Raw genomic sequence first — 15,323 nt, 5'->3', positions numbered from 1 at the left:
AAAAAATGGAAACTGCTACCGTAGTGCCCTAAAGACAAAAGATTCCCTAGCCTTCTCCAGGGTGAAGGCTGGCAACCAGTAGCCCCTGCACAAGGTCAACAGATCCAAAGAAAAGATCATGGCATGTTTCAGCCAGGTTCAGAGCTCAGGAATGCTTCACTTTTCATCTTGCACTTCCTTACTTTCATAGACCTTACAATATCTCAGGGAAACTCCCCAAATTTCCTTCTCTTCCCACAATAAAAATAACTGACAATGTTTTCGTAGATTCAAGCTTTAGACTCCTAAGTGCTAGGAGGTCTCAAGCAGTCACACTTCCGTGCTTCCCAACCTGTCCATCTGAAGCTTGGCCATCAGCCAGATCCTGCACTCTCTGCAGCTTTGTTTCCTGCCTTGCCTTGTTGCACATCCTCCATTCTCCACTCCTTGGCTAGAAGTGTCAGCAAGGCTTGACAGCTTAACGTTTTCATTCAGAGCCATGGTGGTACAAAAAACACAGTTAGTGGCAGAGAGGCACTGAGGCTGGGGAGGATGTAGGACTGGGAATGGGGAGTTGTAGCTGAAGAGTTCAAATAGATAGAAATTCTCCAGAGGAAACAACCCCAGTCCAGAAGGCAGCGGGGCCAGGCTGTTCTGTCCACTGCACACCTCTTCCTAGCAGGGGACAATATATTGCCATACTAACAAAAAGATCTGCTTGAGTGGACAAGAAGTCACTAGCACAACTGGAACCTACAGCATAGGAAAAAGCCAAGGCAGGCTGAGGACGTGGAAAACTAGGAGCAGAGAGAGGTGGGATTGCCAGGCAGCACCACAATTCCTGCCTCTTCACAGCAGGGTGCAAGCACTTTCGTGCTGACAACATGACTGTTCCTCTTCAATCTAGTAGATCTGTTATGTAGTAAACCATCTTGGAAAAGCAGGCTATCTGACCATACTTTCCCAGTTTTCAGTGCATAGGTCCTATAATAGGTCTCAGTCAACCCTCGCTGGATTACCTACACTGAGATAGCACTAAACATGCCACAAAAGCTAGGATACTTTCATCTTGCCCTGCACTTCTTTCTTCAGTGGGCATCTTCCTTGCTTCCAGCTCCTCCTTTCGAGTCCTTGTGTTCTTGTTCACTATGCAACACTGCTGAGCTAGGAAAGCTGGACAACACCTCTGCATTACACCATTATAGTTTAGCTTCTCATTCTTCGACTTGTCCTTCATTTTCTCCCCACCAACATCTCAGCTGTCCTGTTGGTCCATTTCTCCCAGATACCCTCCTGCCTTCTTCTCCCCTCTCCATTAGGCATAAAGATGTCTTTTTCTAATTCTGCAATTTTTTTTACATGCAGCTTCTCTTAAAATCATCCTGCTCCATGTAGAGAACCAGCACCTGAAAATAGATTAGGGAAACAGAAAGTAGAGGCAGTGTTACTGCTGGTACACACAAACATTTTTGGCCAGAACGTCCTCTTATTTATTAGCTAGATTCACTGTGGTCTTTAAGTCCTTATTCCTGTGTTTCCTTCACCTCTTCAGGCTTTTCTGTTAAACAGAAACGGGTTCTCTGAGACAAAAACACCTATTCCCCAAGCATCCATCCAGCACATAGCGCACACAGCGTGGTCTTGTTACACCTCTGAAAATGTGATCTTGTCCCAGTGACTCACTCACCTCCTTGGCTCAGCTGTCTCTGCTGCTCAAAAGCCCCAGCTGGTCCCCTCTGCCATTGTAAAGTCTAATGAAATTCTACTCTTGGCCATTAAAAATGGGGATATTCTTTAAGAAACCTTAAGACTTTCTGTATCTCACCATATTTCCAAGAATGCTTCCTCAGCACTCCATATTCTGAGTCCTTTTGCACTTCTGAACCCCTAGTTAGGTGCCCAAAATAGAGTCTGAACTAATGAAAACATGAAATTAGCAGCTAGCTAGTTTTGTCTCGCAGCTTACCCCAGGCTTTAGGTGTCTGGCACACCATGCAACCTGAGAGTGCTCATACAGGGAGAACCTACAAGTGACTTGTCCAGGACAGGTGATTCTAAGCTACTAGGTAGGAAAGCTTCTGTGAGGTGTTATATAAGATGAATTTGATTTGTTCTTGGAGAAAGTTAGAGTGCCAATTCTAGCTGTCCCAAGACAGTTACAGAAATTCAGAAATCTTTTTGTTTCTATAATGAGAGGCTGTAGCATTCTTCTGAGGCCATAATGCAGTCCTGGTAGGTTTATAGAGCAGATTTACATGAAATCTATTCTTGGGTCATCATGACAATGCCTGATGCACTAAATTGTGGAAAAAATGAGTTCTGAGGGAGAGAAGTGGTACACACAGTATTTGGCATATAATGAAAGAGTCCTAAGAGATATATACTTGTATATACACACATAAATATATTAGTATATATTCTGTTCAAGTCCTAGGAAACCTTAAAGTAATAGCAAGCTTTTTCTACGACAAGGCATGTAATTTGTGTCCACTTTACATTGATGAAAAATTTCATAACCAAAAACCTGCCTGCTGCAGCTCAACAGCAGCTGTCACTCTCTAGTCCCATTGCCCATCGTCCATAGCATAAACAACTATTTATTTTAGTCCATTTAGCTCAAGCTTTCATACTGCATTACACAAGCCAGCTTCTAGCACATTTAGCACACCAGCACACTGTATATAGCAGTAATATTTCTGGCATTACTTGTTTTAAAGTGGTGCAGGATATTAACCCACGCATCTACCCCGGTGGAATTTTTTTCCCCTCCGCTCAGTGCTGATAGTATTTCCGTAACAGTGACAATGACCAGCAAGTTTAAAAGAAACACATAGGGACTGATTCTAACCCCACTGTAAATCAGAGATTCCTCCACAGAAGTCAATGGCCCAAAGTCAGAGTAAAGCTAGTTAGGTGAGACAGAGACGCAACTCAAAGGAGAATATGTCAAGTAGTCTGAACCCAAGCTTGCTTGTCATATTTCTCCAAAACTAAATATGGACAGAAGAGTTCCCAGAAATTCATCACGTTCATTGAATTAGAAAATGTGTTTGGCAAATAAAAATCAACTCTCTCTATATAGATATGTTAAGATATTTAAATCACTCAGCTACAAATGATTGCAGCTCCAGTCTTACCAATATATACTTGTGCTATATTTAACCTTAAGCATGTGGCTATAGAGATGTCATTGCTTAAAAAAAAAAAAAAAAAAAAAAAAAAGTGGGGGTCAACTTTCTTATTTGGTGTGTGTGAGGACTCAATTCTTCATTGCTCAAGCTGAAGGTGGATAAAATGTCTTTCACCTGTGTTTACCCTTGACTGTGCCGTTATAGAGGTAACCCTCCACCCAAAGGAGGGCTTGTTTGCACCACGCTCAGCACGTGCACATTCACAGAGTTAGAGCCAAGAGGCAAAAAGCAAAAGGACGCATTCCTGAGCAAAACTTATCTCAAATGGTGAAGAGAAAATTAAGGTGTTGAGATGATTTTGGACATAACTATTTGGAGAATATTAGGTTGAGCAAATCCCCAGTATGAAGGGATACTACCCAGCTACACAGAACCGCCAGCATAGACTAGATTAAGGGATTCTCTTGTGATTTTCAGTGTTTTTCTCACAAACACGGTTAAATAATTTGGAGAAATTTCATTTTTCACCTCTGCATGCTATAACTGACCATTCTGTGCTTCGTTTTATTAATCTCCTGAGTGGCCCATCATTTCAGATGAGAAATGAGGAGAAAATTCATTCTTTAGAAGAATCAGACAATTTCAAGAATTTTTGCCCAGATCTGGGTATTAGACACCAGTATAGCATTTTGCTATTGTTATGTATTTTCATATAAGTGATTGTATATTGTCTTGTGCTTCTGAACTGATATGCATCTTTACCAGTAGAACTGACTTTCTTGTTTCCAAGTTTTATAATAATAAAAATGCAAGCTAACTAATGCAAGGACTTCTGATGCTGGTCCCCTTCTAAAAGCGCTAACCAAATCACACAAGTAACAGTGATCATCAAATGCAGCCAGACAACGGTAACGTTAAAGAAACCTACTTTGTTTTGTGCTAATGAGTAGATGGCCCTTGCTTCATGCACTTAGAAACAAAAGCAGGTGCCCCACCAGAGTGAACTCTGATTCAGGCTTTTTTCCCTTGCCCTGTGGGTTTCAGAGACTTGTATTTCAAAAGATAAAAAATAAGGACAGAATTTTTGTTTGCCCCCCCCTTCCCCTAGTCCTTTCCCCTTTGCAATGTGGAAAACAAGCTTATTTCTCTCCCCCCCCCATTCTTTTTTGTTATTTCTTATCTATTCTATCTAGTCTATTTTGGAAAAGAAACTCCCATGAAAAAGCAGTGAGCATCAGAAACTGAATCCTAGTTGTACTCTCAGTCCACCTAGGCAGGGATGGATACATCTCACTTGACACACAAGACAGAGGCAAACCAGGCCATTCAAGGCACCTTTGAACATTGTAACCTGGCCAAAAAGCCATGTTTGCCCCATCTACAGCCTCACAGAAAAGCACCCTGGCAGCTGAGAGCTTGAGCTCCCAATTTGTCAGCTCCCAGTTACCAGGCACAAAACTGGAAGATTCGCAAAACAAGGGTCAGAGCCTCGTTTGGAGGCAGCAGAGCTCTGGACAGCCCTAGTTCTGTTCCAGCTCAAGTTTTGCTTTCATTAGGCTTTCAGCAGAATAGCATCCATTAAATTTATATTTCCTAAGTAATGTTATCTTTGCCTCAGAAAGTCCTCTAGCTCCAAGAATGCAAAAAAACCCCCTACTTTCCATTAGCAAAATTGAAATATCCCAGAAGGCATATTATTTTCACAATTTCTGTCGTTTTACTGGCTTTGAACTAAGAGTATAATTCTGAAATTGCTTCAGAAGAGAGTTCTGGTTAAGGACTCTATGCTCTGGCTGAAAGAAGCCTCCCCACACACACGCTTAGGAACTCTAGCAGAGGAGATATGTTTGCCTTGGCTTTCATCCATTCACACATGCTTGAGATGTTTTGCTAGGTTGTGGGTAGCTCCAACAGCAGAACAGCCAGGAGCTAATCAGAGTGTAGAGATTAGGTGCAGGTGTAATATAGAAAGAAGTGGTCTAAAAGATTTGTTAATCCAATGGCTACCTCAAGTTAAAATAGCAAAGGCAAATTATTTTATTCTCTACTTTAACTCAAGCCAAGCTGAAACCCCTTGGATTAAGGCTAGATATTCAATATTTTGCTACTTAAATGACAGCAAGATAACTGCAGCATTCAGTGAAGGATACTCATCTTCAAAAGTTACTAACCAACACTATTCATTTTCAGAGGTTTGATAAAGTTATCCAGCTCCTGTCCAGGCAGAATATCCATAGGGCTTAATATTGATACATACACACACAAATATATATCCAAGAGAAGGGAGACCCTTAGATTCATACAGTGAAGTTGTCTTTTTCCATGGAATTCACCCCACAGAGACTACCTACACAAGTTTAGTTTTCTCAGCTCTGGTCCTTTGGCCAGGATGCTCAATCACAGCTGGATCTGTTGCTCCCCAGGTCTGATCTTGCAAGACCACCCCTTTTTCAAGGGCTGGGTACAAAGCCAATGTCACACTTAAAAGCAGACATATTCACAGGAAAGCACTGAGTTCACTCTGGCAGGGCATGTCTCCTTAGGTAGCTGAACAGGCAGCTGAATCGGGACAACTTTTTCTGAAACACTCAGCATCTGCCAGATTTTCAAAGAAAATTATGATTCCCTTGCTTGATTTCTTTTGAAGACATGGCACAAAACCTAGGTACGAACCTCTTAAAAAGTGCAAACAGAAGCCAAGTTTGTCAATGGTGATAGTTTCAAATTCATTTAGTTTTGTAAACATTACTGCTAAGTGCTGTAGAATAGCATGAAAGGCATTGCCAACAGAGTTATATCTGTTTATTATGCATTTAAGTCAGAAGCATTTGATCTTTTTGCTGAATTATGAACTACACTAGCTTGCCAGATGCTCTTATTTTTGCACAAATCAAGCTATGCTCTTTCTTTGATTGAAGAGTTTTATATTAAAACATCAGGAAGGCCACTGAAAGTATTTGCTGTATATTTATTGATGCTGTATGTATAGATGTCTTAATTTTATGTAAAATAAAAATAATATGGAGTGAACTTTAGATTTATTGTATAGCTATTCCTTTTGGTAGATGGCATTAATGCCTTCTGACAATGAAGTTTAGAAACAGTTCTTAAAAAGCTGCTTTGTCTCAAAGCAAAAAATAAAATTATTGATTTATCTTGATCCAAGAGTCTTGTTATTCTAATGAGTGTCCACTAAGTGCTTTATACTAACAAATGTCTGTGCCAAAGTTACTGACATCCTGTGTTTCCATGCCATGCATTACTCTCTCTCATGCTTATACATAAAAAAGTACACATGAGAAACTATTTCATGTATGAGCAACACATACTGAAAACTCTTGATTCTAAGATTCCATGGACAGTGAATTTTATCCCTATTCATCCAAGGTCAGAAGTTTTACACATTCACCATGAGCTTTTATTTTAATGTCTTACACTGGAAATTTTTACTCTAATGGCACATGATTGTACATCTGAGTAGAATTCAAGATTATAATCTCACTGCTCATTTCTTTCCCCTAGTTAAAGCTAACTGAATATCACATTCATTTTTAAAGAGTATCTACCTCTTTCTACTAGGAAAAAAAAAAAAAAAAAAAAAAGTCTTTGCATCCTAAAGAAGGTGTACCTTGCTTTGCAATAAAAATACCTCACATTTAATTGATTTCTGTTAAAAAAATAAGATTTAGCAATAGCCACACTGTACTTCGAGTTTTGTTTAGAATTACAAAACATTTCAGCAGGACTGCATTTGTGATTCAGAAAAGAGGGACTTTGCAAGAAGTAGAAATTTAATTCATCTACACAATAGGAGACATTTGACCAGCCCCATAGATTACTGTTTTCACTGGCATTTTTACAGAAGAATTCTATTCTCTACAGTAATACAGTTAGTTCATAGGTTCCTGCTGGTAGAAGCCAACTCTAATTTTAGCTGTCTGCAAGACAGGTGTTTGGTCTAGTTTACTCTAGAGTCAAACAGGGAAAGAGGGGGTGACTCACTCCTAGAGGACATCTCCCTTGCCATCAGCTCTTGACTGCAGAGAGCTTAGAAACATTTCAGCACAGATAAGATTAAGTGGTAAGAACCACACCTTGAATGCCTTCAGCTCTGAACTGAAAGATCTTGTTTGGACAAGCCACTTTATTTGTAGCCTATAGAAAAGGCTGCTCAGCATTTCCTAGAATCAGAGCCCAACGCTGATTCCTGCACCAGCCCATTTGGTGGTTCTCTCCATTCAAAAAGAAAAAAAAAAATCAATGGGATAGAAAAGCCTCTTTCTCCTCTTCCTCCAAGAGGATAAACACAGTTAACCAAGGAGAGCACTGTCATATACTACAGAAGAGTTTTGTTGTTCCCTGCTGATGGTCCACACAGCTGATTATTGCAGAGGTGCACAAACATCACCCACAGATTCAAGCTAGTCTTGCAGACTCAAAATAGAGGCATATTTATTCATGTAGAAACCTATTAAGATACAATAAAGCCAACAGCTGCCAAGACGCGACCATCCTTTAAATCATGCAGAATAGGTATTTGGTCACTGCAGGTCCCTATTCTCATCAGGGTAAAGGACGAAACACAATATCCTTTCAGACATTACTCAAGTAAAATCGTGACGACGATAACAGTTCTTTAATATGATTTTTAGTTTGTTTATTCTTGTGGAAAGTCTAAGAGGTAGCCAAGGGAAAGAAGTCCACTATTTTTAGAGCAGTTATGTTGGGCACACCTAAGGAAGAGTACTGTACTTGCTACAAGGAATTTTCCATGTCATTTCTTCCCAGAAACTTTTACTATATCACAGGGTGGATCTCTTAAGCGATATGGAGAAGTATTATATTACACTAGGACCTGCTTTATACTTAATGGAAAATCCCAGAGGAAGGCACATGTGCCATGAACGAGCATGGCTGGAGTGAGTCATCTGTGACAGCAATGCAGCCAATATCCTGCCAGTAGGTAGCACATTGCTCACACCTGCACTGCAGGCAAGCATTCTACTGCACTTTCTGTAACCCCAGGGCACAGGTGGCATCTTGGCTTCCAGTCTGCCTCCAAGTCCCATGACCACCTTCCCATTAAGCATATACATTACTAGACCAAAAAGCTTCTGATACTAATGCTAACCCAAAACTTACGAAATCCATAAAGTTTATGTCCACCTTCAAGTGAGCTCAGAAGCTGTTTGAGAGCTTCCTGTGTTGAACTAAGCTTCATTAGAAGCTGGGGTGCAGGTGCTTAGATTAGATTGGCTAAAATAGACCTTAGCTGTAATAGAGTGGTAAGCAGTACAAGAGAGATGGCCACATAGGACATGCACCTCTGCAGATATTTCAAGCTGTGATTCCTAGATAGTCTCTGCTATATACTCCTCTGTACTAAACCTTTAGACCTTTAGCAGAAAGGACATCCTCCACCCCAAATTGTTCCCCTCACCTGTTTCCACACTAGGTACACTATGTCTGCTGAAGAGAAAAAAATTGTTTTACATCAAAGCCTATCTATTATCAGATCTGGTGGAGGAAGTCAATCAAGGTTCATTCACTTAAGCTTATGTTTACTTAGCTTAGAAATTTGTAGAAGATTAACAACTTCAGTGAGAACAAGGGGTGTGTTTTGTGAAGCACAAGCTGAGGGAATCCTACAGCATTTATTGCCCAAGCTCCTACGAAGGCCCCACCTTCAGTGGTTACCTCAAGTCTCAGGTAAGCAACTCTGCCACTCCAAGGAGCCAAGTGCACTTCAACCCATTAAAGTATATTATTGTCATGTGCCCTGCTTCACTCAACTCAGGACTGTCTCCTCCTGCTATACTGAGCTTCCCAGAATGCTTGTACATTGACTCCAGGGCATTCTTAGACTACAGTTAAAGGAGGAAGGGGAAAAAGACCCAGATGGCCTCTTTGACCTCCTTAGCATTTCTTATCAAGCCAGCAATAAGGCTAAATGCATGCTTTGAACAAAGCTGCCCTTTCTTTCTGTCAATCATGGGAGCAAACGGCTCTGCTCCAGGACAAGCCATAAATGAGTTTGAAGGCCCTCCGTTCATTACCGAGAACCCTACATTGGGGAATAGGAATTTTGTGAGAAAATACCAGTTGTAATGAAGTCCTTGGGTGAGGTGTATCAGCCTGAAGATAAGCTTTGTTTCCCTACATTGCTTTGAGACAGTCAATGTCCTCAAACCTGGTGCTGCCGACACAGGGGTCCCTTTCTAAAAGGGTCTGCCATGCTTCAGAGGTTAAGAGTCTCCAACCCTTCTTCCAAAGGTCTTTCCACTAGAAATTGATTGAGTGGGATCTTTCTACATTACCTCAAAACTGCAGGAGCCAAGACAGTTGCTAAGTCTACAGATGACTGGCAAGTGCTGGAAATATATATCAGAGTAAGACTCAGGAAGGAGTCATTTCACATCTCCACCAGCCCCATTCCTTGGTTTCCACAGGAAGGAAGCACAGGCAGAAGGACTAGATAGAAATCACAAGGTGCTCTATCCATGCTCTTAGAGTGCATGGGTGCACCATGACCCCATTTGCCAAGCAGTCTAGATATGCCCATGTCTCCTGGTACAGTTGTTTGGATTTACACGAGACATTACCCACTAATTACACATCAGAGAATTCTCCTAAAAAGTCAGACTGAAGACCCTTGAAAAACATTCTGAAGCATCAAATCAGTTATGCATCTAGGCCAGTACTTGAAAAACAATGACAGATGCCATTTAGGAAATGTATACAACTCTGAGCATTATTTGTTTTTTTCCCCCTCCCCATTTTTTCCAACCCATCCACAGTCATTGTGGCAATGGTTTCAGAAAGTACCTCCATGGCTATTCCCTTACTATTAAGGTCATGGGCAACAGGCCCATAAACACCCTAATCTCATCCTGAGGACGTTGGTATTATCTGCCCCTGCAGTTTCCTATGGCAGACTCCTTAAATGCTTTACCCACTGTGTCAAAACACTCTTATCTTATTTCAACCTGAAGGTTAAAACAGTACTTAAGCCTGGGGCTGCACCACTCACCAGGAGCTCAGGAGACAGTAACTCACAGTCTAGCCTGGAACAGGTTCTCCTTTTTGGCAGAAGCTTCAGAACATGACATATTTCAACATCCATGTTTCCTGTTTTCCATCCAACTCCCTGTACCACATACAAAAACACTCATCAAAAGTCACAATTACACCCTTTTCTTCTCCCATATGGTGGATATTGGGATATAGAGCCAAGCCTGTGGGTCTTCTTGACTACCAGATCAGTCTTAGAACCCCCAGAAATTAGCATGGATGCTAACAAGCCAGAGACTGCTTAGCTCACTGCACCATATCAGGCCACCCTTCAGGGAACTGAGAGCTCCCTACTGGGATCCTGTGTACACCTTAGTTAAAGGGCTCAGGACTAAGTTAGTCTCAGCTAGCTTCCAGAATCTGCTATTCATCAGATACTACTGAGCACTTACTATTTCTTCTCATCCTGCCTTTCCCCTCTCATTCTTGTATATCATTAGTCTGAGACCTCAGAAATACAAATCAGCCAGGCTATTGCTGGCCTGACAGCATTTTCCCCTTTATGAGTTTTCCCACCTAGGCCTTTGGCAAAGACAAGTATTTCCCATTCTCTTCCTCTCTTTTCTTATTCATTTTGGGACATGCAGTCACATCCACACAGTCAAGGAGACCTAGGAGATCATCCCGCAGTTCTTTGAGAGCAGTGCTCCAGGGATTAGGAAGGAGCATGGCAGAAGGCTGGTACCTGCCAAAGCGCATAGGGATTTACAAGGAATTTCAGAAATCATGCCAATAGGCTTAGATAGTAACATAACATCTCCTCTCACACATTACTCATCACTATTGCTTACTTACACGCACAAGCAGCAAAAAAATATTTTGGCTAAAGGTGCAAAGCACTAACTCAGCTCAGTCACACACAGCAGGAAATACCATTAAGCATTGGCTTGAACTACCACATTACTTAATTGTTTTTCATTTTAGCAGTTAAAGGAGCACCTTTCAGAGCCCACAAGGCAGATTCAAAGAAATACAAATAAACCTACAGGTTTATTGTATTAATACAAGCTGGGTCCCTCATTTTCCTCTTACACCTCCCCATAGACATCTTTCCAGCCCAGTTTCCCCCCCCCCCATACCTCCAGAGACCAGCAGCTGCCTTCAGCACATCTGAAAACACCTGCTGCAAACAACTCCTAACATACAACAACCTACTACCAAACCATCATCTGCTTCTCTCACTCCTCCCTTTTATTTTGCCCTCCAACACATATACCTGCTAAAAGCAGAGCAGGTTGAGGGTAATGGAGTTAATTAGCTGAAATTAACTCCTCTTTGATCAATGTAGGTGTTAGTGATCTTGTTGGCCCACCTGCAAACATTGCTGTGCTCTGGGAGGATTTCCCCAACTCATCACAAGCTGAATTGCTCCGTATCAGTCTTGCCATATCAAGCCCACCTGTGTCCAGGCCTCCGTAGTACTCAGGCTCTGCCACCCTGTCTTGTTCCCTTACTGGTTATTTACAGACCTCATGGCCCACATGTTCTGTTTTCCCCAGGACTATGTGGAACCACGTAGGCATTTTCAGACCTTAAATCAACAACTCTCTCCTCAGGAAAATACAGCAGTGGACACAACCAGGCTCAAGGGCTTTGTACCTGTTCCTTCCAAAACCCTCAAGTACTGACTTGATTCTTAGTCTTCTGAGATTTCTAGGACCTCTCTCCCTCACTGCATGGGGGAGTCAGCCTCCAAGTGTCTAATCTTGGAGAGGTTCCCATTCCTATCATTAGTTTTCCTCATTTACATTTGATCTGGTTTGGATGGGATGAAGAAGAACCTACTATTAGATTTCTGTACTGCTTTTGCAAATGATCCCCTGTTCCCCATGATGAGATGACAAACGTCTCTCCCCAATAGATGAGTTTCTTGTTAAGTGTCAAGAATCTGAACAAGAATATTTTTTATTTACATTGGAAAATATTACTTGTCATTTACTCTGTTTCCTCTGTGTTTATAGCCCTTCTGTTTTGTATTCAGGGAACTAAACTCCAGTATTTTATAAACAAAAAATGGAAGTAGTTGTGAGGAATGGCTCCCAAACACCACCAAGTGTTCTGATATAGTCACCTAAAGTAATACTTGACATCTTATCTATTACTGATGTATTTCCAGAAAAAAAAAAATCAGGATCTTTTCTAGCTTTTTACACAGAGGAGATACTAAGTTAACTGCATCAGTTGGCCTACACCAAGAGTGTATACAAGGATCATTAAAGTATTTATCTCACATCATTCCTATGAGATAGGGAAAGTCCATTTTTGCGAATAGGGAACCATGGAGACACTAAGTGACTGATCTAAGGTCACACAGGAAATCTGGGGTGGGGGAAAAAAGGGGAATCAAATAGGTCTTTCCAGGTCCCACACACATTCTCTGACCTCTTTTCTGTCCTCCTCCTCCCAGACAGGCTGCTGGTCAGAAGACAGAGAGAGCCTCCACCCCTGTAGCCAATCTCACAGTGATTGTGTGGAGTTCCCCCTCCAACACAGGCTGAGTAAGCAGCAGGGGCCATGATGGACATTGCTGTCATGCCCATGCAATTCAGGCCATGTGGCATTCACCCACCTACCATCTCCTCTAGCAGAGGAAAAGTGATGCTTTTGGCAGAAACAAAGGGGTGAAGAACATCTAGAAAGCCGTGCTCATCCTCCCCCAAGCCAGGGTACCGAGGTTAACTTGGGTTTTCCCCAGTAGTCAGTTGTCAGCAGTGGAAATATATTTGGAAATATGTAGTGGAAATAAGTGCCCCTCTTTCACTACAGAGGGATTATCCCTATGTAGATACACATGGTGTTTCTCTGGGATGTATCCTGCTTTAGGAGGTTGTGATATAAAGAGTATGACTCCTAGATGTGGTTACCCCAGGGGTACAAATCCTGAATCATGGCTGAATTACGTCAGAGCTGGGTTCTCCACCCCTGCTCCCAGACACCAGGACAGGTCCAGGGCCACTGATTTTTGAGCATGCAGAGTCCTTAGACAGAATACCCCTGGGATTGCCTGTCATCACTGGAAAATACTCACTGCTGGGGGGGGGGAGGGGCGTAATATGCTGCAGTCAGGAAAACTGCAGAAAGTCCACAAATGTGTAATCACCAGAGGTTATTATAGGATAGCAGAGGAGGACATTAATATGAAGCACGCTGAATGTGACAATCAGCCCTATTTAGCAATCAGCAGCACAGAAGTTCCCCACTTCTGCAGCAATAGATGCAAACACCCATAGCAATGCTCAGTGGAGACCATGCTTTGGAAAGCATGAACCTGGGATGGGTTCATGCCTTTGCCTGCTCCATTCTGCTGGCATTTCTCCTTGTGCTGGTGCAGTGTCTGTCACCTGTCTTCCTACATTAATGTCTAATTTTGTTGGCTGTCTCTACTGGGAATCCAAAGACAATGTTCCTCTTTTAATATAGGAAATCTATCCCCTGCTGGAAACACTGCACTAGAAAAAAGTAAAAAAAAGTTCTAAAAAGTAATTCTTTTCTAGCCCCTAAATTCTCGGTTTAGAGGATTCTACTTTGAATTAATATGGGCTGTCCTGGTTCTGGAATTAAAGTTATTGATCCAGTCCTTGATTACTGTCATCCATCTTTGTTCCTGGACTTATTATCATCTGTGCAGGGCAGAAATCTATAATTACAGACTGCAGTTTGCAGTCTTACTCCAGAAAGTCACCATAAAGGAACACATCAGGATGTCAGCTGGCCACAGCGTCTTTGGGCCAGTTTAAGCTAATAAGGAAGAGTACCCCTTGACAGCCTTCAGGGAGGTGGTAGCACTTGGAGCCAAACAGCACTAAAAGCCTGAGCAGAGCGTGAGCATTTCAGAAGTTAGGAATTCCCTGATGTTTCCCCCAGCCTCCCACAAAACTACTGAAGTCGCAGGGCAGCAGGAAATCCCACTTGCAGTTTCTTAGAGTAACAAATGTATGCCACAGTTTCCAGATATATTATGATGGTAGTAAATTTTTAAGAAGCACTTACTGTCTAGTGAAGTGGACTGGTTTACTCCTAGTGACCTAACTTGCTGGTTCCTGGGGCTGAGCTGGGAGTAGCAGCAGAGCCAAGGAGATGTCAGGCCACATTGTCATGCCGTGTCACGACTCTGAAAAGAAAACTATTGGCTTGCAATACCTTGATCAACTGCTGCAACAAATAGAAGAGGTGTAAGCTAGCAAATAATTACCAGGAGCTGCTCAGAAAAGTGCTGTGAAGTCCCCCAAGTAACATTCCTGACAGCAGTGTGAGGTATTGCATGTAGGTTAATCACATCTTTCCTGTAAGGGATGCTGGAGGCCAGAGCACACAAATGACCATCGGGTGGAGAGGAATCGTGCTCCTTCCTGAGGCCTCATGCAGTCCCATGCACACGCAAGGAGGTTTACATGCTGGCTGCGGGAGACTTCCCATCAGGTCAGAGCCTCCCTCGCTTGGCTAAGCAGGACACGCACACTTCAGCTGTAGCGGTTTTCTGTCCTGACAGCCCATCCATGGAAACCACCACAGTTTTGAGCAAATGTTTGTTCATTGCTGAGCTTCACTTGGCTATGAGCTCAAGGCATGACTGGGATATGCCCTTGGAGCCACCCATTAGACACAGCTCTCAGCAGTAGAAACGTTGTCATTCATGTGCTGAGTGTAGGCAGCGCTGGAAATCGGCTGTCTCTGTGATTCTTGGCAGCTCCTGCACGCAAGAGACCCTGAAGAACAGTTAAACTAGCACCTCAGCTCCTGTGGTCTGCCAAAACTAGCAGAAAGTCTGCATTTAATTACGCCACTCGTAAACACAGTGCCTCTGCTCTTGGGAGAACATCCCACACAGCAGGCGCTCCTCCGGGCAGCGGACAGCCTCTCTGCTCCTGCTACACCCAGCTGGAGAAAGCATCTGCCAGCTCTGGGGCCATGTCAGGGAGAGGATAAGCGAATGCACAACAGAGGAGCCAGCCCGACCTCAGAGCTTGGCTGGGACTTGTGACAGGACATGCTCACCTCTTGTTCCCTGTGAGACTCAGTACTGTGTTTGAATTTTCCAACTTATTTTTTAATAGGTAGCCTTGAACTTAGGTGACAAAGTAGGTTTTTTCCTTGGTGATCTTTTTTTTCTTTGACCAGTCTCTCTTAAAAAAGAAACTACCT

This window comes from Rhea pennata, chromosome 18 (genome assembly GCF_028389875.1).
Source record: "Rhea pennata isolate bPtePen1 chromosome 18, bPtePen1.pri, whole genome shotgun sequence".
Taxonomy (NCBI): Eukaryota; Metazoa; Chordata; class Aves; order Rheiformes; family Rheidae; genus Rhea; species Rhea pennata.
The sequence above is the reverse complement of the archived record's forward strand: the minus strand, read 5'-3'. Positions refer to the sequence as shown.